Here is a 24583-nt window from a genome sequence, read left to right on the forward strand (position 1 = left end):
TGTTTATACATGCACACACACACACATGCCATGCATCATTGTAGCAATAGCTGATGTTTCCCAACTGCTGCTGCTTCTATCACTTGCAACTTATTTCTTGCATCTTATTCTCCTATATGTATGTATGTAAGTCCTTATGTATCCACATTATCTCGCTGCATTTCAATTGCTTTCTCAGCTATCCCGCTTAGGTCTGAACACTGAATGCTGTGGCATATCACTCATTTCCCACGCTGGTGCCCTTGGTGACAGTTGCAACAATGGCTTAAGCTCTTCAATCAGTAGCTTTTACAGCTACCACTTCACTAGAGCACTCACACAATCACACACACAAGTTTGCGCGTTCACATATGCACACCTGTGTTTAGAATAATAGCAGCGCGTGATATTCCAGAGTTTTCAAAATTTTTCCGTTATTATTTTATAAAAATGTTGTTCATACTTTAATAAAATTTAAAATTACACGTTTCGTAAAAAATTTAAAATATTCCAACAAATTTCAAAAAAGTAAAACAAAAATTGTATTGTAAAAAAATTTATATAAAAAAATTTTATTAAAAACAAAAAAAATTATAAATTGTAAACCAATTTTCTTTAATGTTTTATTGTTTTATTATTAATTTATACAAATTTTGTTCATACCGTAACATAAGTTAAAATTCCAAACTTTCTACAAAATTTAAAAAAAATTTCAAAATATTAAAAAAATATTCACAAAAATTTTAATGAAAAAAAAATTAAGAAAAATCATTTTACAAATATGAAATCAAATTTTGTTTTAATGTTTTAATTTTATTTTATTATAATATTATTTCATAGAAAGGTAGCTTATACTGTAACATAATTTAAAGCTTCAAACTTTGTAAAAAATTATAAAATATTTCAAGAGATTTAAAGAAATTCAAAAAATTGTATTTAAAAAAAAGTGTATAAAAAAAAAACATTTTACACAATAAATTTTAAATAAAATTTTCTTTATAAGTAATAACTATTTTTTTTTTATAATTACAATCAAAAATTTTATAAATTTTAAATCAAATTTTTGTATTAATTTTTTTATTATTTTATAAAAATGTTGTTCATACTTTTACATAATTTAAAGTTTTTAACTTTATACAAAATTATAGGATATTCCAAGAACTTAAAAAAATTCAAAAAATTTATTAAAAAGAGTACACTTCTCACAAAAATTAAGCGAACGGAAAAATTTCCTAAATTTCTTAGTTATTTTCGAAAAGTTGTATCTCGCTGAAAAATGCAAAGCAATTTGAAGCTTTAAATTTCTAGTTTTAAGATCTTTTTCGTAAAATGTGGATATCTCAGAGAGAAATGATCGAAGCGGAAATTCCAAAAAAGCAAATTGAAGCTAAATAATCAAGCTAGTTGATTGTATGGCTAGTTTAAGTCGGAAAAATTTTGCCAAGCCCGTGCAATCAAAACAAAAGGAAAAAATTTGGAAAGTTTTTCTGAGGCTCTTTAACTGACGATTACAAAATAACCGTTAAATAAAAAAAAAATTTGCTCAAAGTTCTTAAAACTAGAAATTTAAAGCTTCAAATTGTTTTTTGTCGGAACTCCGTGCGACCATTTTTCACCAGGATACAGCTTTTTAAAAATAACTTAGAAATTTGGAAAATTTTTCTGTTCTCTTAATTTTTGTGAAATGTGTATGTAAATTTTAAAAATCATTTTATAAATTTTAAATCAATTCTTTCTAATTCTTTTATTACTTTCTAAAAATTATGTTCGTACTGTAACATAATTTTAAGTTTCGGACGTTTGAAAGGAAATGGCCTTTCGAATTTTCTTTATTTCATAAACGTTTTATTCAGCTCTTCGACATTTAAAAACTAAAATATTTTCAGTGACAATTTCAAAAAATTAAATCTTCTCCGGCCTTAAAGAAATGGCCTACTGAGTTTTCTTACACTCGGCCTCTCCTGACATACTGGTGCGACCCCGCTCAGGTTCCGTAGATTCTCCTGTAGTCTCATCTTCGTCTGTTTCGATATCGTCGCATGGTGGTAGGTTACACCACAATTTCAGCTTATCAGATGCGTACACCGATGAATAATGTCTCTGCTTCCTGTGTGAACCTGGCAAGTCCTCAACCACATACCGATCATTACCAAGAGACGCCGTGATTATGAATGGTCCTTTGTAATGTGGCTCTAATTTTCGTGAATGCCCGGTACTCATTGGTTCATTGTCGACGAGCACCAAATCATCTACATTGTATACTGTTGGTTTATTGTGCTGATTGTCATATTTGAGTTTGGCTTTTTGTCTTGCCTCGTTGATTTTGACTGCTGCCGTACGTCGGACCTCTTCCAAATCAGTATCGTTAACAGTGTTCGTCTTGTATTGCTAATAATATTTTGTTTTGTAGGACATCTCGGGGGGCGTAACCCAACAGTAGCTCTTGAGGTGTCTTAGTAGTAGTTTTGTTTTTCATTGAGTTTATTGCCCACTGTATTTCTCGTAACCTTTCGTCCCAACATCTATCTTCGGTGGTAATTGGCAACAGCATTGACAAAATTGTTCTGTTTGCTCGTTCTGCATGTCCGTTTGCTCTGGGAGTACGCACAGCATTCTTGATGTGTTTTATACAGTTGTCGTTGCAATATTTCGTGAATTCTTTCGAAGTGAAAGCGGTACCTCTGTCTGTCACAATTCGTGCTGGCATACCGACGTAACTACTAACTTCGTTTATTATTTCTAGTACAGGTTTGGTCTTGGTACTCTTGACCGCTCGTATGACTGTGAATTTTGTAAAGGCATCAACTAAGACCAGCAGATGCTCGTTTCTCTGTTTACTTTTAGGGAATGGACCTAAATGATCTAAGTGCACTGTCTTGAACGGAATTGGTTCTATATCGTCGAAATGGTATTCCCCTTCTCTTCGCCCTCCTCGATCTTTGTTATAGGCGCATTCTACACACGACTTGATGTACGATTTGACATAATTTCTCATCCTTGGAAACCATAAATAACTCAGTAGTCGCTGGATAGTTTTCTCAACACCTAAGTGACCTGCATTATTATGACAATCATACAGAACTTTTGATCGAAGTGCCTTTGGTACAACCCACAATTTCGCACCTTCATATTTCTTGTACAATCGACCATTCTCAAGTATATATTCATCTAACGTTTTAATATCTTTTGACTTCACTTTATCGACTATTTGCTTGACATCAACATCCTGTATCTGCATACTAAATAACCAGTCCTGCTCGTCTATACCTGTTTTCAAGACACACAAGGACGCTTCGTCCACTTCACGCGATGCTTCTACTGGGGACCTACTCAACGCGTCGACATGTTCCATCCGCTTACCGGAACGATGCTCTATTTTTATGTCGTACTCTTGCACTTTGAGCCACCAGCGCGCTATGCGCGGGATGAGCTCTTTCTTGGCCATTGCTGTTTTGATTGCATTGCAGTCGGTTATTACAGTAACCTCTTTCCCGTAGACATAATATTTAAAACGCTCTAATGTTTCCACTACTGCAAGAGTCTCCAACTCGTAACTATGATACTTTTTCTCATTTTCGCTCGTGGATCGACTAAAATATACTACCGGCTTCCAATCGTCTTCTTCAAGTCAAATCACCAGCGCCAACCTCAGCTCATCGAAAGCCCTTTGCTGTTCTTCGCCCCATCGAAAATTTTGTTCCTTACAAAGTAAACGTCGCAGTGGCTCTGATTTAATGGCATACCCTGCCACAAACTTTCTAAAGTATCCACTCAACCCCAGAAATTGTCGTACTTCAGTTACATTCTTAGGTATTGAAAAATTTGTAATAGCTATTGTTTTTGCTGTACCTGGACTAATTCCGCTTGGAGTTAATGTATGGCCCAAGAATTCAATTGTTTCTTTTGCAAACTCGCATTTCTTCAAATTCAAAGTCAAATTAAGCTCTCGTAATGCATCAAGTACACGCCTCAATTTGGCCAACATTTCATCGACAGTTGAACCCCCTATCATAATGTCATCCATGTAGTTCACCATATCTCCATTCTGTGTTCGTTCTTTTACCTTTGCCATCAAGCGTTGGAAGACTACTGGGGCATTCTTTAGCCCAAACGGCATTCGTTTAAATTGATACAACCCCTCTGTGGTTACGAACGCAGTATATCTACGACTATCTGGATGTATCGGTATCTGATAATACCCACTATTCATATCTAATACTGTGAAATATTTATAACGTTTTGCTTCATGAAGCTGTTCTTCAATATGCGGCATTGGATAAATTTCTTTTCGGGTATGTTGATTCACCTTACGATAATCTACGCATAATCTCGATTCTCCATTTTTCTTTTTCACGAGTACAATTGGACTCGCATATTCAGATTCTGACGTTTCTATTATATCGTTAACTAATAATTCTCTAATCATCTGTTGAACCAACACTTTCTTCGGGCCTGGTATACGGTATGGGTTTTGTGCAATAGGTACATTAGTATCTAACTTAATTTTCATGGATAATGCATTTGTCTGTCCTATCTCACTGATATTATTTGCAAATATATCATTGTACTCGTTCAACAGTCTGAATAGCTTTCCCGTCTGCGCACTTTCAAGTTCTCCACATATTATTTGATTTTCATTTATAACTTTGCGTTCAGATACCGTCGTTTCTCGATTTTGCGGGATCGGTAGATATTCGAATTTCAATTGTCCACTGTTTATGTGCGCGACAATATTCCGATTGAAAATCTCTTTTCCAAGCAATACATCTGACGTTAACAACTCGTCATCCACTATATATAGTATTACATTTACTTTTACTCTGTCAATTTTCATTTCAGTTTTCATCAACTCACTTGCATACCGCGCACCTCCACATATGCCCTTTATTTTTAACACGCAAGGCTCTGTTTCAATTTCGAATTTATCAGCACATGATTTCCGTATCATGCTGCATTCACTTCCTGTGTCCACGAATGCTTTTATTGCTTGATTTTTAACATACACCAGTTTAATACAAAATTCCTCATCGCACTCGACTTTACGGTTTGTCATTGTAGCATTTCTCTTATTACGCTCCACAGCCTCAACCTTCGGGTCAACTTTTTGACCATCACCATACTGCGCTTTTCGTAGTGGCTTAGAACATCTGGTCGCTATATGACCTTCTTCAAAACAATTATAACACTTTATCTTACTTTTATTCTCAGCGCTACCTTTATTCCCGTCATAATTCGTGTTTCTATTTTTGTTTTGTTCAAACTTCAAACCTGGAGTACTATTACGATTTTTATCATACTCGTCAAGCGTTTCGCGCAAGTGTCTCATCGAATCAAATCGCATTGGAGCAATTGCCGTTTGCAGTTCCCGATTTCGTAATCCGTTCCGCGTATATTTTATAATCGCTGATTCACTCAAATTATATCGCTGCCCAATGGCACTCATACGAAAACAATATTCCATGACTTTTTCATCAAATTTACGCACCGAACTGTTCATTTTGTAATGTATCTCTGCCTCGTTTGGCTTAGTACCGAATTCTTCTATTAACCTTTCCGCGAAAATTGTCCAATTGGAGTAACACTCTGGTGAAGCATCTAACCATAGTTTGGCAACACCTTTCAACTTGCTAAAAACTGCTAGCATTAAACTTCTTTCGTTCCACTGATAGGCACTATGCGCTTGATTAACACGTTCTACAAATTTTTCAACCGGCAAAGAAAGTTCATTCGTTGGATCAAAGGTAGGTAAAGTTTCAGCAATCTCTTTCACCGAACACCTTGCACTCGAAGAATCTACCATTGATACCGGGGTAGTTGCAGTTTCTACACTCGCGGCCGTTTGTTCTACACTTGGTCGTTGCTCACGGCTTTGTTGTTGCAACAAAGTAGTGATGCCTTGCATCATTTCCCGCAACTCGTTAATTTGCTCTTGCATTGTACACCTTTCGTCCATATTTATTTCGTCACTGTTTTCAAAATCGCATAACCGCTGGACTAGTTCTGCCTTAGAACCAGTCGTAGGTTTTTCCCGTTCACGCAGCAGCGTTTTAAGCTGTTCCACTCTTAAATTCACTATTTTCGGCATTTTCCCCGCACAATATGTACATTCGTACACGCTTGCACCACTCGTTTTTTTGTATATCTGCTTGTTCCTTGCTCCCTTTCAACTCTCGCTTTCCACACATTAACACGCACGTATTAATCTGCTCATAGTTTTTTCCCCACGACCGTCGCATGTATTTTATACACTACGCCATATATGCATCTTGCCAACGCGCATAACAAAGCACGAATTTATGCGCATTCATACAAAAAATAGGAGTCAGTATCCCGCTTCTGACCTGAAAGGAAATGGCCTTTCGAATTTTCTTTATTTCATAAACGTTTTATTCAGCTCTTCGACATTTAAAAACTAAAATATTTTCAGTGACAATTTCAAAAAATTAAATCTTCTCCGGCCTTAAAGAAATGGCCTACTGAGTTTTCTTACACGTTATACAAAATTTTAAAAATTTTATATAATTTTTGCTTTAAATTTTTCAAATTTTGGTATACATAGCATTATGGCAGTTTAAAGTGAAAAAAAATTCGAGCTGGTTTTTGATTTTTTTTTGCATTTTTTTTTTAAATAAGCTTTGTAAAAATTTTAAAATATTCCAAAAAAATTTTAAAAATAATTTTAATTTAAAAAAACCTAAAAAAAAATGTTTAATAAATTTTAAATAAATTAACAATGGTTGTCGGAAAAGTCTTTTCGTATTTCTAATCAAACTTCAACTCATATTTTTGTATATTATATTTATAATGAACTTTATTAAACCAAATATGTACCATTTTGGTCGACCACCTTTTGCCATTTTTCTTCTAGAGACATTATTCCATCAGGGTAAAACTTTTGTGGTTTCTCGGCGAAAAACTGCGACAAGTAATTTTCACAGGCTTCTCTTGAAGCCAACTTTACTCCATTAAGGGAGTTCTGCATTGACCGAAACAAATGGTAGTCCGATGGTGCAAGGTCAGGGCTATATGGTGGATGCATCAAAACTTCCCAGCCAAGCTCTCCCAGTTTTTGCCGAGTCATCAAAGATGTGTGTGGCCTAGCGTTGTCCTGATGGAAGACGACGCCCTTTCTGCTGATCAGTTCTGGCCGTTTTTTTTTCGATTGCTTGCTTCAATCTCATCAGTTGTTGACAGTAAAGTGTAGAATCAATCGTTCGAGCAGGCTGGAGCAGCTCATAGTGGACGACTCCTTTCCAATCCCACCAAACACACATAACCTTTCGAGGCGTCAATCCTGGCTTTGCGACCTTTTGTTGAGCTTCACCACCCTTGCACCATGATCTTTTTCGCACATTATTGTCGTATTTGATCCACTTTTCGTCTTCAATTTCATTTCGTTTCAGCAAAGAATCGCAAATGTTAATTCGGTCCATTAAACTTTTCACAGACAATTCATGTGGTACCCAAACATCGAGCTTCTGTTTGTAACCAGCCTTTTTTAAATGGTTCAAAACCATTTGATGATGAATGTTTGGTGCCTTGGCGATGTCATGGCGGCTTATGTGACGGTCCTGGTCAATCTTTTCCATAATTTCATCGACTTTTTCAACGATAGGTCGACCGGAGCCTGGTGCATCTTTCGCATCGAAATTTCCAGAACGGAAGCGAGCGAACCCTTGTTGTGCTACACGAACTGATACAGCATCGTCTCGGTAAACTTCACAAATTTCATTCGTGGCTTGCGTGGCATTCTTCCCTTTTTTATACAAAAATTTCAAAATATAGCGAATTTCTTCATTATTTTCACTCATTTTTGAACAGCTATAACTTTTTTTCAACTTCTCCGAATTTAATTTGTTTTTGGTTAAATGAAGCTTGAAATGTCGCCTTTCTAACACCATATGATATGACACAATGTGATTGGTAGCACTGGAGATAGATAACTTCAACGATAAAAAAAATTAAAAATAAATAATTGGCTCGTACACTTCTGTTAGGTGTTTGGCCGAGCTTCTCCTCCTATTTGTGGTGTGCGTCTTGATGTTGTTCCACAAATGGAGGGACCTACAGTTTCAAGCCGACTCCGAACGGCAGATATTTTTATGAGTAGCTTTTTCATGGCAGAAATACACTCGGAGGTTTGCCATTGCCTGCCGAGGGGCGATCACTATTAGAAAAAACTTTTTCTTCATATTTGGTCTTTCTCCGATATTCGAACCTACGCTCTCTCTGTGAATTCCGAATGGTAATCACGCGCCAACCCATTCGGCTACGGCGGCCGCCAACGATACCTATTGACAAAATACGAAAAGACTTTTTCGACTACCCAATATTATGAAATTTTTGTTTTAGAAATACACTTTGTACAAAATTTTAAAATATTCCAAAGAATTAAAAAAGAAATCAAATGAAATGATTAAAAAAAAACAAGAATTTATTAAAAAAAGTGTTTTTAGACATTTGAAATAAATAAATAAATTATAAATAAAAAAAAAAATTGTTTTAATTCTTTTAATTTTTTTTGGAGCTTTCCACTTTTTTAATCAGAATCCCATTAAATTTTGGAATAGTAGTAGTAGACTAACACAAAATTCAAGATGAGTTTAGAATTTTTTCTTCATACGTTGATGTTGCATTTTATTTCATATATAAACCGGCAGCAAAACAAAAAAAAACATAAACCTACACAATTTGGACCCACTTGAAAGTAAAATGTGTTCTGATTAAAAACTTTGAAAATTTTTCGGAAATCTGTAGAGTCTTTTTTTTGCACAAAGTTTGAAGCTTTGTATTATTTTGTATCTATTGTAGAATGAATTGTAGTTTTTCAAAAAGTAAAAAATAAAAAAAAAGTAGTCAAAACGTCGCAACATGTCGCCCTGCTATTATTCTGAACACAGGTGTACTTACATAAACATGTTTGATGGAATGCTCTTATAAACTTGCAAAACATGTGCATACAACATATTATTATGGCCGCTGAGTGTCAACAATGCAACAAATAAGTTTAACAGTTACTTAACGGAAGCGCATACAAGTTAGTGAATTTTCAACTGATGCTCCAAGGAGCATCTGGAAATGCGGCACTCTAGAATGGTATGAGTGCAGATTTAAAAGCGATTGAATTAAATAAAAAGCAACAACAATTTCGGAAAATATCAAAATTCTGAAAAATATTCTTGGGGATGGATTGTCAATATATGGTAAATGATATATTGGCGAAATAATTCTGAAAAGAAATTTCAACCGAAATGAAGCAGCAAAGATGGGTGCTCGACGTATTTTGGAGTGTTTTTTTTTTTGGTGCTTTCAGTAGTAAGTTGCTGAAGTAGTCTGAAACGTGTGGCTCAGTGTATGAATACGAACTGATTTATTGTAGTGGAATTCAATGAAATGCTGCTGAAAAAAATTACTAAATTTTTAAGAGTATTTCAAAAGTAACGCCTAAATGTGAGTAGAGAATAATTGCTACACGGGGTCTTTTATTATGTCGTCTTCGATATTTGTCAAGTAAAGAGATGTACAATTTTATACGATAAAACAATGCGTTAAAATTTTTGAAACTTGTTATGAAAATGATCGACCTTTATGACCAAAATTCACATTAATTGTACGAATGAGTCGACGTATCAAAGGTTGGTGGCAAATTTCACGAAACTGTTTGTGTCGAGGAATTAAAGAGGACCCCAAACTGGACGTTCTCTTGAGATTATTGCTGCTGTAGCACAAAGTATTGCTGAACAACCTTCAACAACGTTATATCGAGGTTCTAAACAATTAGGCACTCATGAATCGACTCCTTGGCAGATTTTACCTGTAGACGGGCTCATGACAGTCATTTAAATAGCTAATTTTCCTAATATAGTTCATCATATTCGCATTACAGTTACAGTGGACAATTGCCTCCTCTACAATACGCCTCTATTTTTCCTATATTCCGCTGTCTGTTTATGTTGTGGGAATGCTTATCTTTCGTATATCGCCTTCGCCGCGGTCGGCCTCTCTTTCTCGCCCTAGCTGGTTTCACTTCAAAAACTTTTTTAGTCGTTCTTTCGCTACTCATTCTTAAGACGTGGCGACTTTATAAGCCACGTTGCATTTCGCCTCGTGATTAAAACACTTAGTTCGCGGGTTTACCGTATGCGGTAACATATATTAGTTAAGGTAGTAGTCTGGGCAAATACTCATTCTTTACAGAAAATATAAATAATACTCATCCTTTTAAGAAAATAAAATGCGATCATTTTGATTTTATACTATGTTATTATTGACATCAAATTCTATGCAAAAACAATTTTTTTCACATATTTTCTCGTAGTAGTGTAGTAAGTATCAGGTCAGTCCATAAGTTCGTGTGTATTTTACCCATAATTAGGTACACTTTTGTACGATTTTTGCATACAAAAAATTATTCGCGGAATGTAACGGAACTATGTATTTATATTTTCCCTGATATACTGTGCACTCGACAAATGATTTTGATCGCGGATAGAAGCACATGTTGTTAAAAAATAAAATGGAATCTATTTTGTATTTTTTTTTTTATAAAAGTGGTAAAAATGCAACAACTGCTACAGTAGAACTAAACAGTGTCCATGGAGAGGATACCGTGAGTATAAGGACTGCGCAAAAGTGGTTTTCAAAATTCCGAAGTGGTAACTGCGACGTGCAGGGTGCCCCGCGCCTTGGTCGTCCTGAAGTCTTTAACTCCGACGCCTTGCTCGAACTCGTGGAAGCTGAGACAAATTTGACAGTCGATATGATAGCTCAGAGGTTAAATTCGTCACATGGTACAGTTCATAGGCACCTGGTTCAGTTGGGAATGGTTTCAAAGCTGGGAAAATGGGTTCCGCATAGACTTTCCGTCGCCAACCTTTAGCAGAGAGTGAATGTGTGTTCTCAACTGCTGCAACGGCTTGAAAATGAAAGTTGTTTGAACCGTATCGTTACTGGTGATAAAAATGGGTCCTTTACAATAATCCTGTTCGCAACCGCCAATGGTTAGATAAAGATGAAACTCCAGAACCGACCCCTAGAGATGGCCTTCACCCCAAGAAGATTCTCCTGTCTACTTGGTGGGATATGGCCGGTATTGTTTATTATGAACTTCTGGAACCAAACCTGACGAGGTACTTACTATCAAGCCTGAATGAGGTACTTAAAAAAATCGACCGTCTTTAGTGAATGGACGCAAAGTTTTGTTGCACCTCAACTACGCAAGACCTCATACCGCAAGGCAAAAATATTAGGCAAGCGGAACGAGCTCAGATGGGAGATTATGCCGCATCCACCATACCCTCCGGATATTGCACCTTGTGATTATCACCTTTTCCGTGGACTTCAATCCCATATGAGTAACGAGAGCTACTCCTCAAAATAAGCTATAAAAAGAGATATCGAAGCGTATTTTGGCTCCAAGGACAAACAATTTTTTGAGCAGGAAATTAAAAATTTGCCTAAACGTTGAGAAGACATTCTAAATAATTATGGAAAATATTTAATTGATTAATAAATACTTTAAGCATCTTTTTTATTAGTTTTAAAACCACCTTTAAAAAACGCCCGAACTTATGGAATGACCTGATAGTAAGTAAAGTAAGCGTCTTAGAAAAAGATAGGTGGCTTGTCAACAGGATTTTGGCTGTTCAGGACATCTGAAACGAAAAAGTTAAACCGATTATTATTTTGTAGGCTTGTCATTCTGGCAGGTGGGAAAATGTTTTTTGAAAAATAAGAAAATTGCGGACTTTTGAAAAAAGGTATGTTTTTCGGGTGGAAATCAGACTGCAGTATGGAAAGTTAGTTTCCCACCTCGAACTGAAAACTGTTTGCTTAACCGATTGAATAATTTATCATCTCGATTTGTAAAGCGTGCTTTATTAGTGAGATGAGAAACTTCCGAATAATGAATGAACTATTTTTTCATTTTTAATTTCATATTTTTATTTTTTTATTTACCCACAAATGAAATACACTTTTCACAAAGACTAAACTAAAACAAAGTCTAAAGACTTATTTCCACTCCAAGTTTTCATTTTATACGCATATCGCCTGCACCATTGCAACTGTATTCTCCATGTTCTCTTTTGTTCGTTCTGTAACTCAAGATTTTTTTGATTCATACAATTTTAAAATTTTATACATTGGCTTTATCCTATGAAATCAGCTCTAGACAAAAATTTACCAAATATGTTACTTCAAGGACAAAACATAAGACCGTAATCTTACCTCAACCAACATACACACTGAACTCGACTCCTTGCGAGTTTTTCTTGCTCCTAAAACAAAGAATATTTATGAAAAGACGAAGACTTACCACATTTGTGAAGATAAACTCCGCATTGTTGGAAGAGCTCAGTCCATACCAAAGCGCTTTTTGATCAAAAGTGGCTCGTGAGTTGAAAAAGTGTGGGCAGAAATGCTTTTTATCTGAGGGAATACTACTTTGAAGGTAATAGATATTGATGAATAAATAAATATTTTTCGGGAAAAATAAACACACCTTTGAACACACCTTGTAAGTCACCTGAAATTAGAGTAGAGAGCATTTTTCGCTAAAACTAGCAGCCATTAAATTGCTTAGACCAAAAATCTTCTTATTTTTGTCGATGTGCTCTAATTAAGTTAAAAGTTTCGTTATAAAAATTTATTCCTGGTTCTCTATATATTCTTACTCGACATTATTTTCGGCAGAATTGATTGTCCTGTCCTTCTTGGTAGATTTAATTTAAAAACACGGAGTAGAAATTTGCAAGGCATTGCGCAGTGGTATTGGTAAATTGTGGCACGAATCTGCCAATCAGAGGAAACTGGTCGTATTAAAAATCATCACGACTTCTCTAAATTTACATACTTTTTTACTAAGTATATTGTGCGAAATACTGAAGTCGCCTATTAACCAGCTGATTGGATCTGATAATGACTGATATTAGCACCATCGGTCTTACCAACTACGTTATTAGCTCTGGCTTTTCTAAGCCGGATGAAAAAGCAAGGGAAGTGGGTCGGGGATAAGACGAAGCACATCCTGTCAGCAAACAAACAGTCGGCGCACTCGCGTATCGTCACCCACGTTACTGTTGATAGCAATGATTTCGAGGCTATGATTTCCGATAATATCATAATTTTAGCCTTGAATTCCAACAGAGAATCTATTTCGCCAACAAGTACTACTTCAGACTAAGTAGTCAATTGAGTAGTAAAGACACATTTCGACGAACAAAACCAGCACTTCACATATCGCTTTCCATGCGCATCCCTTTGTACGGCGCAGCAGCTTGAACAATGACAAAATCCGACGAGGCGTGCCTTGAAGCGTTTGAGAGAAATTTTCTGGGGAAATATTTTCGGATATTTGCACGTTGGCGATAGTGGGTATTGCAAGCGATGAAGCAGTGAGCTGTATAAGTAAGCTTTAAAGCGTCATAGGCAAAATTCAGCGAATAAAGATCCAGTGGCTTCGTTGGCTGGGTCATGTCATCCAAATGGATGCAAGTGAAAGTATTCGATGCGGTATCAGCTGGTGGTAGCAGTGAAAAAGTGGTCTTCTTTACGTTGGAAAGATTATGTGGAGAAGGAATTGGCTTCACTTGTTATGTCCAACTTGTGCTTTGTTAAAGTTAAGCCACTGCCGTGTATCCCAAGATTCAACCCTTGTGCAAGAATGCCATATCAGAGAAAAGAAATTTGCCAAAAATCGATGCGCTTATCGACCCACTTCTGGCTTGAATTTCCTGATACCAAAACTCAACGGACTATAAAACGACATATCCGCATATTTTTTTTTTTTAATTCTTATTAAGAAGTGTGAAATTGTGATGAAAATTTGTAAATTTTTTTTTTTTTTAATTTGAACAAAGTTTGGAACTTGCCTTTATATGGTGTTTGTAGGAGAATGAACTACATTTTCTTATAAAAAATTATTAAAATTCAGCAAAAACAAATAAACTGCTAAACCTTCTCAACGAGTCCCAGTACTGTAGGTATTTAACGCAGTGTATATAAACTGGTGGAATTTAAAGGTTTTTTGAAAGCAGCTTCAATGTTTATTGTTTTATTTATAAATATGCACCTTTTCCATTTGAGAGTTAAGACGACGAGAAGAGGGCATGCAATTTGCGCAAGTATAACCATAGTATTAAGTCTCAATAAAATGGTGCTTAATATATATACTCGTATATACATGCAGCAATCAAACGTGCCGCAAATTCCAGGAAGCTAAATTTAGCCAGACGAACCAATTAGGCATTTGAGAATAGCTGGAACATAGCTGGTGAACCAAATATGTTCTAATACGTATGTAGATGCACACATAGACATATGAATATTCATGCATACAGTAATCTATGAATCGGGTAGTGCTTACTAATAAATGTATTAACTGTTATCCAGTTGGAAATTGCTATTACAGTGGGACAAGTGCATATGCAATTTTACTGGGTTAGTCGTCTTAGATGCCAAAGGGCATTATTATTTAAGTCATTTCTGAAAAAATGTTTAAAACAGGACATTTTAGAGATATTTTCTTTTAAAATTTATTTATCATATTTTATTTTTTATTTTTTCTTTGTTTTTTATTATTAATTTTATTCTTGCTTTTTTATTGTCAGTGAGATATTCTTTATATTTTTAGTTGAAGGGAATGAGTTTAAGATTTTTTACCAAGTGGTCTAAATAATAATATTTTTAATTATCTAGAACGCCGCTTCCGGTAACCCTGTATAAAGAACATTCTTTGTCGATTGGAAAATTGATTTGCTCTATGATTTTATCTTGCACTCGAACTTGTTTCACATGTAGCAGCTGAACTGCGACCTTTTCTTGATTTTTCGCATTTCGAATATGAAATTCGGCGACCAGAAAAACACCAAGTAAAAATTTTTAACTGCTTTCAGTAACTTTTTCTAAGCATTTTCTTTTTAATTTTCGGCCGTACTTAAGGGGGGATTTTGAATTGCAGAATGCCTCACAAACCTGGCAAACTTATTTTTAAACCAAATAAGAATTGTTTTTACTAGTCAAATTTATCTTAGGCTGGTTGTTCACTTTTTGAATCAAAGTAACTTATAACCCATGAGAGTTATATATTATATAGTAGATATTTTTATGAGGAGCTTTTTTATGGCAGAAATACACTCGAAGGTGTGCCATTGCCTGCCGAGAGGCGATCGCTATTAGAAAAATGTTTTTATTAATTTTGGTGTTTCACCGAGATTCGAACCAACGTTCTCTCTGTGAATTCCGAATGGTAATCACGCACCAACCCATTCGGCTACGGCGGCCGTCTGGATATAAACTCGCCCAAAACAACCATAATTTTTTTCACCAGTAAAATAGTCTTATGAGGGAGATCAACCTGGGCTGGGTTGCTACTGGTCTGATCAGCGAAGTTAAGTATCTTGGACTGGAGACCAAATACAAACGTCTAGCAGGAAAATTTTGGATGGTGGTGTCGCTCGAGCTGAGAATGTTTCATATAGTTATTCAGCAAGCAGCAAAGGGTACGCTTTGAATGTTACTAGAATTTAATATTACTAGGGAATGCTTCGGTAGAGGAAAAGTGGTTTCATCTAAAAGTATTGATTGAATCTTTGAGTCTGCAGCTCCCACTTACACAAAAACTCTGATTCGAATACTCAAATTCGAAAAGGAGTGCAGCACTGAACTGAACGTCAAGGTAAACTGGAGTAAAGAAAAGAAGCCGTTTGAAAAAAGGTTACGCTTCACTGGTACTCAGATGGCTCGAAGACACCAAAAGGCATAGGTGCTGGAATGTATGGCCCCAGAACTAAGCGTGCTGTGCCGATGATAGCTAGTCCGTGTGCAGAGATAAACTTAGACAGGAATTTCGGGAATGAGCGAATTACCATTCGGAGCAACAATCAGGCGACCCTCAAGACTTTGTCATCCTATAAGAGTAAGTCCTCACTGGCCCTACACTGTAATGAGGAACTGAATATGTTAACTGGAAACGAAGCAGCGAACGCATTGAGAAGAGAGCCTGCGGCCTCGTCATTAATAGAGCACGAGCCCTTCCTTGCCATGGGACTACACACCATCCAGGAAAAGATTAAAAGGGAAGAGCTAAGGCTAAATCAGGTTAGCTGGCACCAAGCTAGGGTCTACGCCAGGTAAAATCTTTCCTGGGGGGTACAACCAAAAGGCGTTTAGAAAACACATAACCCTCCCCAAGGATAAAACTGATAAACGCTCACGGCAGTTCTCACAGACTACTGCAGGCTGCGCAGTCATCTGCACATAATCGGAATATGCTCCACTGATTCTTGTCGTTTCAGCGATCAATCCCAGGAAACTTCAATGCATCTTCTCCTTGAATGCAGCGCTATAGCGCGGAGAGGTTGAGACAGCTCAGCCAATTGCAGCCAGAAGAAAGGCACATACGTTCAATCCAACCCAGCTCTATCTTGAGTTAAATAAGGGAACTGGGTCTGTATGAAATATGTCTATGTCCGCATTTACTGACAATTTTTCAAAATTTTTTTTTGAAAAAGTTATTTATTTATCATCTTTTGAGTTCATCCCTTTTAGCAAATTTGAGAAATTTTGCTCCACGTTTTTTATGTTTCTCTTAATTGCAACGCCGCTGACATGGAACAAAGTTATTGTACCTTTGTCCAAAATTAGGCGCGGGTATAAAAATCCTATTCTTTAGAGAGGCATGTGACGCGTTAAGTTTACTCACTGTGCTTGTGAATTCAGATGGGCGCAGTAATTAAATTTCCTTCATGATCTTCAGGCACACATTGACCATAAATGCGCTGTACTTGCATCGGCAACTGCAATAGTGCACCAATGCCGTTAGTTGCTATTTCTAGTTATAATTGTTACATATACGTGAACGGGTGTTTATTTGGATATACAGAATATTTTTTTTTAAATCACATAAAATTAAGTACTTTGACTTCAAATTGGAAGATATAAGATGTAGTTGTAGCAGAATGGGCTTGTGCGTGATTACAATTCGGTAGAGCTCGGTTTCGAAACTCACTTTTTTTCTAATAGCGGTCATCTCTAGACAGGCAATGGCAAATACCTCCGAGCGTATTTCTGCCATGAAAATGTTCCTCAAGAAAACCATCGGTTGTTCGGAGGTGGGTGCGTCCTGATGTGGCTCCAAACTTAGAGTGCCATGGTTTCTAATGTGAATAATATTAGCCAATTAAAAGAACCGAGTCAGGCCATACAATGCGAATTTCATAAAATTTTACCAGAGCGAGTGTAGACCGTGATCGATGCTATGGAGTGAATAAAGATATAAATTGGTCCATGGTATTACAACCAACTCAGATGAGCGACTAAGTACGCCGCTCAATAAATCTGCACGATTTGTGAAAGTTGTTTAGCGCAAGCCCTTTGATAGTAGTTTGGCCAGAGTAAACAAAACAGAAATGTAAAAATATTTGCTTGAGAGATATTTCTTATCGAGACACCTGTGAGGCTAAAAACACACCCGTTGTATATAAGTGCCTGTGTGCACAATAATTATTTCTGCACACCGAAATTTCTATTGCAATTTTGGGATATATGTATGTATCAATGAGGGAAGTGGAAGAGCAAGGACTCTTTATTGTATTGCATTATAGTAGGCTGTTGTCCACGTCCTAATTATTTGGCGCTACTGCTATGGTAGCTGGTTTTGTACACAGCGCATAAATATGAAGGGTTGCTTATTGCAATGATTGTTTGAAATACCAAGCATATAATTAACCCAGCAGTGATGTGAGATCTTATAACAGACATTACAGTGTCTTATGGGTGCGCCATCTATTATGTCGGTAAGAAAACATTGAATAATTTTGAAAAAAAAACAACTGATTTGTATAAGTGAGGTATTTTCATTTGGTTTGGTTATTTACAATTTATTAAAACTAGTTTTTGAATACAATATCAATCAAGTGGCCACCTTGTCAAGCATTTCGGATTTTATAGCGTCGTTTTCGGCACGAATATTTGCCTTAAGCTGGTCAATAGTCTGCGGCTTCTTTGCGTGAGCCTTACTTCTCAGATAAATCCACAATAAAAGTTCCGGGGGGTCAAGTCAGACACTAGACGTCCCGGGAATTTTCGTTGCAGAAATTCAGTTGTTGCATTCACAGTGTGGCATGGCGTACCGTCTTGTTGAAACCAGTAACCGTTTAAGCTTTTCTCACGCATTGCGGACAGACATAATGAGCCAACATCCATCGATATCGGTTTCCATCGACCGTTTCGTTTTCTCGGTAAAAATATGTCCGTCATTAAAATTTGCTTCCAAAAATTGGGTTCAGTGTCAACCATTCGAGCGACTGTTTGGCCGCATTCTAAGCGAGGTGAATTGCCTGTCGGCAATATTCTTTGCGTCAATTCCGCTTTATATGGAAACAAATTTAAATCGTCCTTTAAAATGCGTCGCATTGTGGCTGCATTGGCGCCAAAATGCTGAGCGCGACGACTATACGACACTGTTGGCTCCTGCGCAACGCTCTTCCTCACTGCTTCAAGAAGTTCATTGGAGCGTCTTGGTCATTGATGAACTGCATGTTGGCGATCTCCTACTATCCCGTGCTAAAAAAAAATCGACACCAAACGACGAATAATATTTTCAGACGGTGCCTGTTTGCCGCGATACTTTTTGCGATATGCGCGTTGAGTTAGAACAATAGAACGACTATTTTCGATGTATAGCGGCACTATTTCAGCGCGGTGTAAAGCGATCCATGGTTGAAATTGTACTGAATTGACGTATCGAAAACTCGTACGTTGAAGTCGATCGGGTGGTAAATGACAAAGTTATTCAGCATTTACATACCGGCATAAAAGATGGCGCACCCTGTAGTTCCCTCCAAAGACGAAGAGAAGCTCGGCTGAACACCCAACAAAGGATATAAGGGCAAAAGCGCCAATTCAGTCATGATGTAATGATATTTTTTATAATTTTATTTATTTAATATGTAACACATGAGTTGAAAAGTTACGGGCCTAACATTAGTTTTATTGTTATTCATCTCTTTTTCAGTTAGTACTAACCTTAAAAAGACAGCTGCTAAAATTTCATGACATTCTTTTCATTAGTTTTGTTATTTTCAAAACAATGGATCAAAGGGAATTTCATTTTTTAATTTTACACTACTTCTTGATAGAAAAAATACCTTTCAAGCAAAGCCATGGCTTGAAAATTGTTATGCGGACTCCGCTCCATCAGAAACAAAAATAAAACGATGGTTTGGTGACCTTTATAGTTGCGAATAATCAAATAGTGAAGTTGCGTGAGTTAGCTGACATCGTAAAGATATCAAAAGAACGTGTGGACTTTATATTGCAGCAGCATTAGCCTAAGATAAAGCTCTGTTCACATTTGCTCACTTTTGACCAAACACAATAACGTTTTGATGATTCTAAGCATTGGCAAAACTACATGAACTGAACTTCGAATTGCTCTTACATTCGCCAAATTTGACTCCCCTCTGGCTGTTCCCAGAGCTAAAAACATCAAATGTAGAGGTTATTACCAAGACTGAGGCAACTGCCGATTTTGAGGCAAAAGATAAATCATTCTACAAAAATAGTATTGAAATGTTAGAGCAGCGCTGGAGTAAATACGTAATTATTGGTGGAAACTACGTTGACGAATAAAGCTAATTTTGAACAAGAAAAAAGTATTTTCTTCGTTAGGCCCGAGACTTTTCAGCCCATGTGTTAGTTCTGTTTTTCTTTTTTTTAATCAGGAACTAGTAGAAATTCTATTTTCTAAAATTTTATCTGGTGAAATTTTTAATGATTCGAACAATAGTGTTATTGTAGCATTATTGTCTGAAAGCCCAATACGTGACACAAACGCGTTGCACTTTGTAGTATTTGTAATAAAGTACAATCTCAATTCAAATTGATTCCAGGTAACTGCTGCGGCTTCAAAGAGGTATGGCAGAAATGCTAGGTACTTGGATACATATAAATACATATTAATGTACTTATATATAATATAACAAGTAATTGCAAAGCAGAACACAAATTTGCTCAGGTGCAAAGTTGTTTGTTATCATTTGATTAACCAGCATTGGATACTAAACCTTGTTGAACAAATAACGATTTGACCTATACAACCACGCTAAAATAAGGTGGTATATATTTTATGAAGCGAAAAAGTCAGCTAGATAGTCTAGATATAACAGCGTTGCCTGGATATGAAATATCAAATGATAAAAAAATAGATTTTTAATAGCGCTCACCATTGGGTAGGCAAAGTAAAGCCAACGAGTGTATTTCTTCGATAAAAAAGCTGCTCAAAAAACATCTGCCGCTCAGAGGAAGTATAAAACTGTAGACCCCTCCATTTGTCACTGCCGTTTTAGGTTAGGTTAGGTATATGTGGCTGATTTGAATAAATCTCACCAGTGTTGTTGGACTCGTGTTAAACATTGCTCGTGATACATGCCTTGGCAAGTTTTAATAAACAGTTTAAACTTTTGTCAGCAGTGTCCTCGAGAGATGAAACCTATACCGATCCCAGGCAGTTGTAAAGAGTTCCGCTTAGAGCAGGACAGTGACAAAGAATTGTTCTAAAGTACCGCTTTCTTCTTTGCATAAGTTACAAACGGGGTTTTGGACCATTTCCATTTTAACTGCGTGGTATGGAGTGAGACAATATCCCGTCAGTACTCCTACCAATATGTTACATTCTTTCCTTGGAAGGGATAGAATCAAGTTGATTGTTTTCGTGTTGGAAGTTCATTTTGGCAGTTATGTATGAGGTCGAGGCCTCCCATATATACTATGCATACGGAACTAGTTCCATCTTCAAAACGGAGAGTAGGGGTATATGTTCATCGTATTCATCCTAGGCAAGTGGGTGCCTACCTTAACAAGCTCTTAAACTCTCGTATATGCCTCTATTTCCTTGTTTCCTGGGAACTCCGTTTTTCATTATAGTCACGGTGATTTTTCAGTTAGATGATAGGAAGAGATTTCAGGACTACCTGACTATAGAGCCTTTTAGAAAATTGAATATATTAGATAGGAAGAAGAAAGTGAGTAGAATGGCATAGTCATTTGAATGCCTAATTTTACTAAATTAACCGAGGAAGAATGAAAGAACGAAATTTGCAGACTTGGAATGATAGTACGAATGTGTCGTTATATTAATATTTCCGAATTTCCGGAACAGAAAGAGTGTGATGCTGAGTTATTTGTCTCACCAGAAGATAAGGTGTTAGTCAGCTGACTTGCAGCGGCTTATTATAAATATTTTGCCAAAGTGACATACTCTTCGAATAATATGTAAGTTACATGAGACAAGTAAAATACTTGTAATTGTGAAAAAATTAAAAATTATGAAGAGTGAGCCGCATGATCATACTCAATATGCTGTTATATGGTAAAATAGCAATATTCATTGCTTTGAAATTACTAAAGACGGTATATCCAGATATTGTCCAGAGAACCCTCTGTCACTTTGAACGTTGTACATATGTATATATGTATGTATGTATGTATCGTTTGTACGTGCGTAGTTGCATTGGTTTGCTGACTTTGCTCGAAGTTTGTATGTTTCGAGGCCTAGAAACTTCACGCACAGTACGACAGCTCGTCAACTTTGTTCGGCTATTGTTAAAGTCTTGTGCCCCTTTTGTTTCACAGTTAGTTTTGTTGATGTGTGCTTTACTCCTTGTTTTTTGTTTTTTATGTACACTTCAATAACACGGCTCTCATACTTTTTGTTGCTATTAGTTTATTGTTGTGTTTCCCACTGACAAGCATTATATGTTTGTTTTGCCTAGAAAGTATGCACACATGCTGACTTTTGCTCTTCCACTTCCACTTCTATTCAATTCAATTTTTATCCACAGCAGAGTTTTATTTATTTATTTTTCCATTCCTTCATGCAAATGTGTTGAATGTTGAATGCTTAGAAATATGTTGGTATGTATTGCATTGTTTGTGTGCATGTATTTGAATGCACTGCTCTGTCTGTGTCCCTGACATGTCTCGGCTATTGACTGTTAACTCTTTTTGTTATGTGTGTGACCTTTTTATTGTTGGATTTTTCATTGCTTACTGCAGCTACAAAGTTAAAAAACATGCTTCGTATGAAATCAAATACTGTTATATTGATATTTTGACGCTTTAAAGTGAAAGGATTTACTTGAGTTGACATTGATTGAAAGCGACGTGCACGCAGAGTGATAAAATGTAGTGGTGTTCCGAAGTCAAGGGTGATAGAGCAGGTATCCTTTAATGTTGTGAATACAAATGACATGAAAAATTTCGAAATGGCGACAAATATTTTTCATTGTCATAGAAGAAGGCGCAACTCTGTAGGTAAATCTGTATACTTTTTATATTACAACTAAGTAAATAAACAAATCAATAAATAAATAAGTAAGTAATTGAACGGATAAATAAACAAATGCATATAAATATGATAAATATGTAAGCAAGTATATATGGCCACTAGGGCGGGTCGATTTAAAAATCGCTCATTGCTCTGTGAAAATCGTATTCTAGGGATCAAAATAAGAAACTTTGCCGAAGGAACCATACCTCTAAAACAAATTCAGATGTCCGCCAAATTGGGTCGAACTTTTTAGTTTCTTTTCTATAACTCACTTAAATTAATTTTTTCATTTACATATGTTCTGACTAAATAAATTTCTTAAGAGAAAAAAATAGATGTTATTATAAATAAATAAAAATAAAGAAAAAACATAGCCATTTAGCTGATTTTTTCATGTAAAGGCCAAAAATGGTGATATTTTGAAATAGGGGATATCAGAATTCGTTTTAGAGGTATGGTTCCTTCGGCAAAGTTTCTTATTTTGATCCCTAGAATATGATTTTCACAGAGCAATGGGCGATTTTTTTGCCTTCCCACAAATCGACCCGGCCTAATGGCCACATATCTTTTGTGAATTTCATCTCTAGATTCGTATATGGTAGTGGATCATACTACTCGTCGTCTTAAGGGTGGCATTACACTTCAAAATAATTCATTTGACAGCTTTATGTTTGGTGCAGCCAGTTGACAGTTGTTGAAGGAAGACTGTACAATTTCTTTCATTAAAAAGCGCAAGACAGATGAAGTTAAATCTTATCGTGTGCTATCTCAACAACATTTTGCCCTCGGTAAGACAGAAGCAGGACGCTTAAAGTGCTGGGGATCGCCCATCATTCAATTTCCAAACTCATAGCAGTGGCCACAAGTCACTGTGTGATAGGAACTCATACGGAGAAGCTGGGACTACCGTACAACCCCTATTGCAGAAGCTTTGGGGATCCTGCAGATAAACATACTGTCGAATACTTTTTCGGTAAAAGTACGGATCTACCGGCTAAGCGCTTGAGGTTCCTTAGTGTGCGTTTTGGTGATAGCCTAAGGCAGTTCTCCAGCCTAGATACCTTCTCTTCCCTCCACTACAGCAACAGCACTGCATGGCTGTAGATGGGTTTTTCTTCCATTAGGTTTTGTAGGTAATTTTTCGCATTATGGTACCTAAACGGCACTATTACCATCTAACCTACCTACTTACCTACCTACAATTTATGAACAATGGATGGTATTCGTTTCGTTCGTGGCCAAAATTTCACGGATAATGATGGCACTATGCGACAGTGCGTTATCATGGTGCAAAATCTACGTGTTGTTTTCCCACAAATTCTTTTTTTTTGGCGAATTGTTTGACGTAAAAGTCTCAAAACGCCTAAATAATAGCCCTTATTAACTGTTTGACTTTTTGGCAAAAATTCACAATATGCACAATACCGTTGTAATCCATAAGAATCGCTTTCTTTTTTGACTGGCATGGTTTTTATTGGCTTAGTTCACTTGCAGCTCTCAACTTATTCGCCCGATGTCCTGATTGGATGTCGTTACACAAACTCTTTTCTCGTCTCTAGTAATGTTGCGTTTGATGAGTGCTGTGTCGGATTCAGCCTTCGACACCAATTATTTAGCGATGTCAAAGCGATCCCTGTTTTTAAATGAAATTCAGCTGTTTTGGGACCAACGATGCAGCAACATGGCGCAACAAAGCCCTTTAACACGGCCAGTGTGTTTCAGCATTCTAAAACAAAAGTAAAAAAAACAGTCACTGTAGGCAGCCAAGAAAGTTTACACCGAATTGTGGCTCAAGAAGATTGTATTTTCTTTATTTGTAGTCATACCATAATTTAAATTTTTTTTTTTTTATTTCATTACTTTTCATTTGCTTAAAAAAGCAACAATTATCAATAATTTTTGCTTATATTTATTTATTTATATAAAATATAATTATTACTGATTAAACCAGCATTTCCTTTAAATTTTGTGCCCAATAATGAAAACACCTTAAACTAATAAAGAAAATAACTTTATTTTTTTACAAAATATTCTCCTTGGAATTCAATACACCCCTGTATTAGCTCGAAAATTTTTTTAAAGCACTTTTGCCACTAAGAAGTGGATTTTATTTTTGATTATCGGTAACAAAAAGAAATCATTAGGTGTCAAATTAGGCGGTCGATTCTCGTTCTGTGTAAGACTGAAATGAGAGGTTTTTCCCAGTTTTCATTACACTTTCGTGCACTCGTTTCACTGACGCTTTTGGTGAATCTAAGCAGAGCTGGGAGATCT

Source organism: Anastrepha ludens, chromosome 2, assembly GCF_028408465.1.
Source record: "Anastrepha ludens isolate Willacy chromosome 2, idAnaLude1.1, whole genome shotgun sequence".
Lineage (NCBI taxonomy): Eukaryota > Metazoa > Arthropoda > Insecta > Diptera > Tephritidae > Anastrepha > Anastrepha ludens.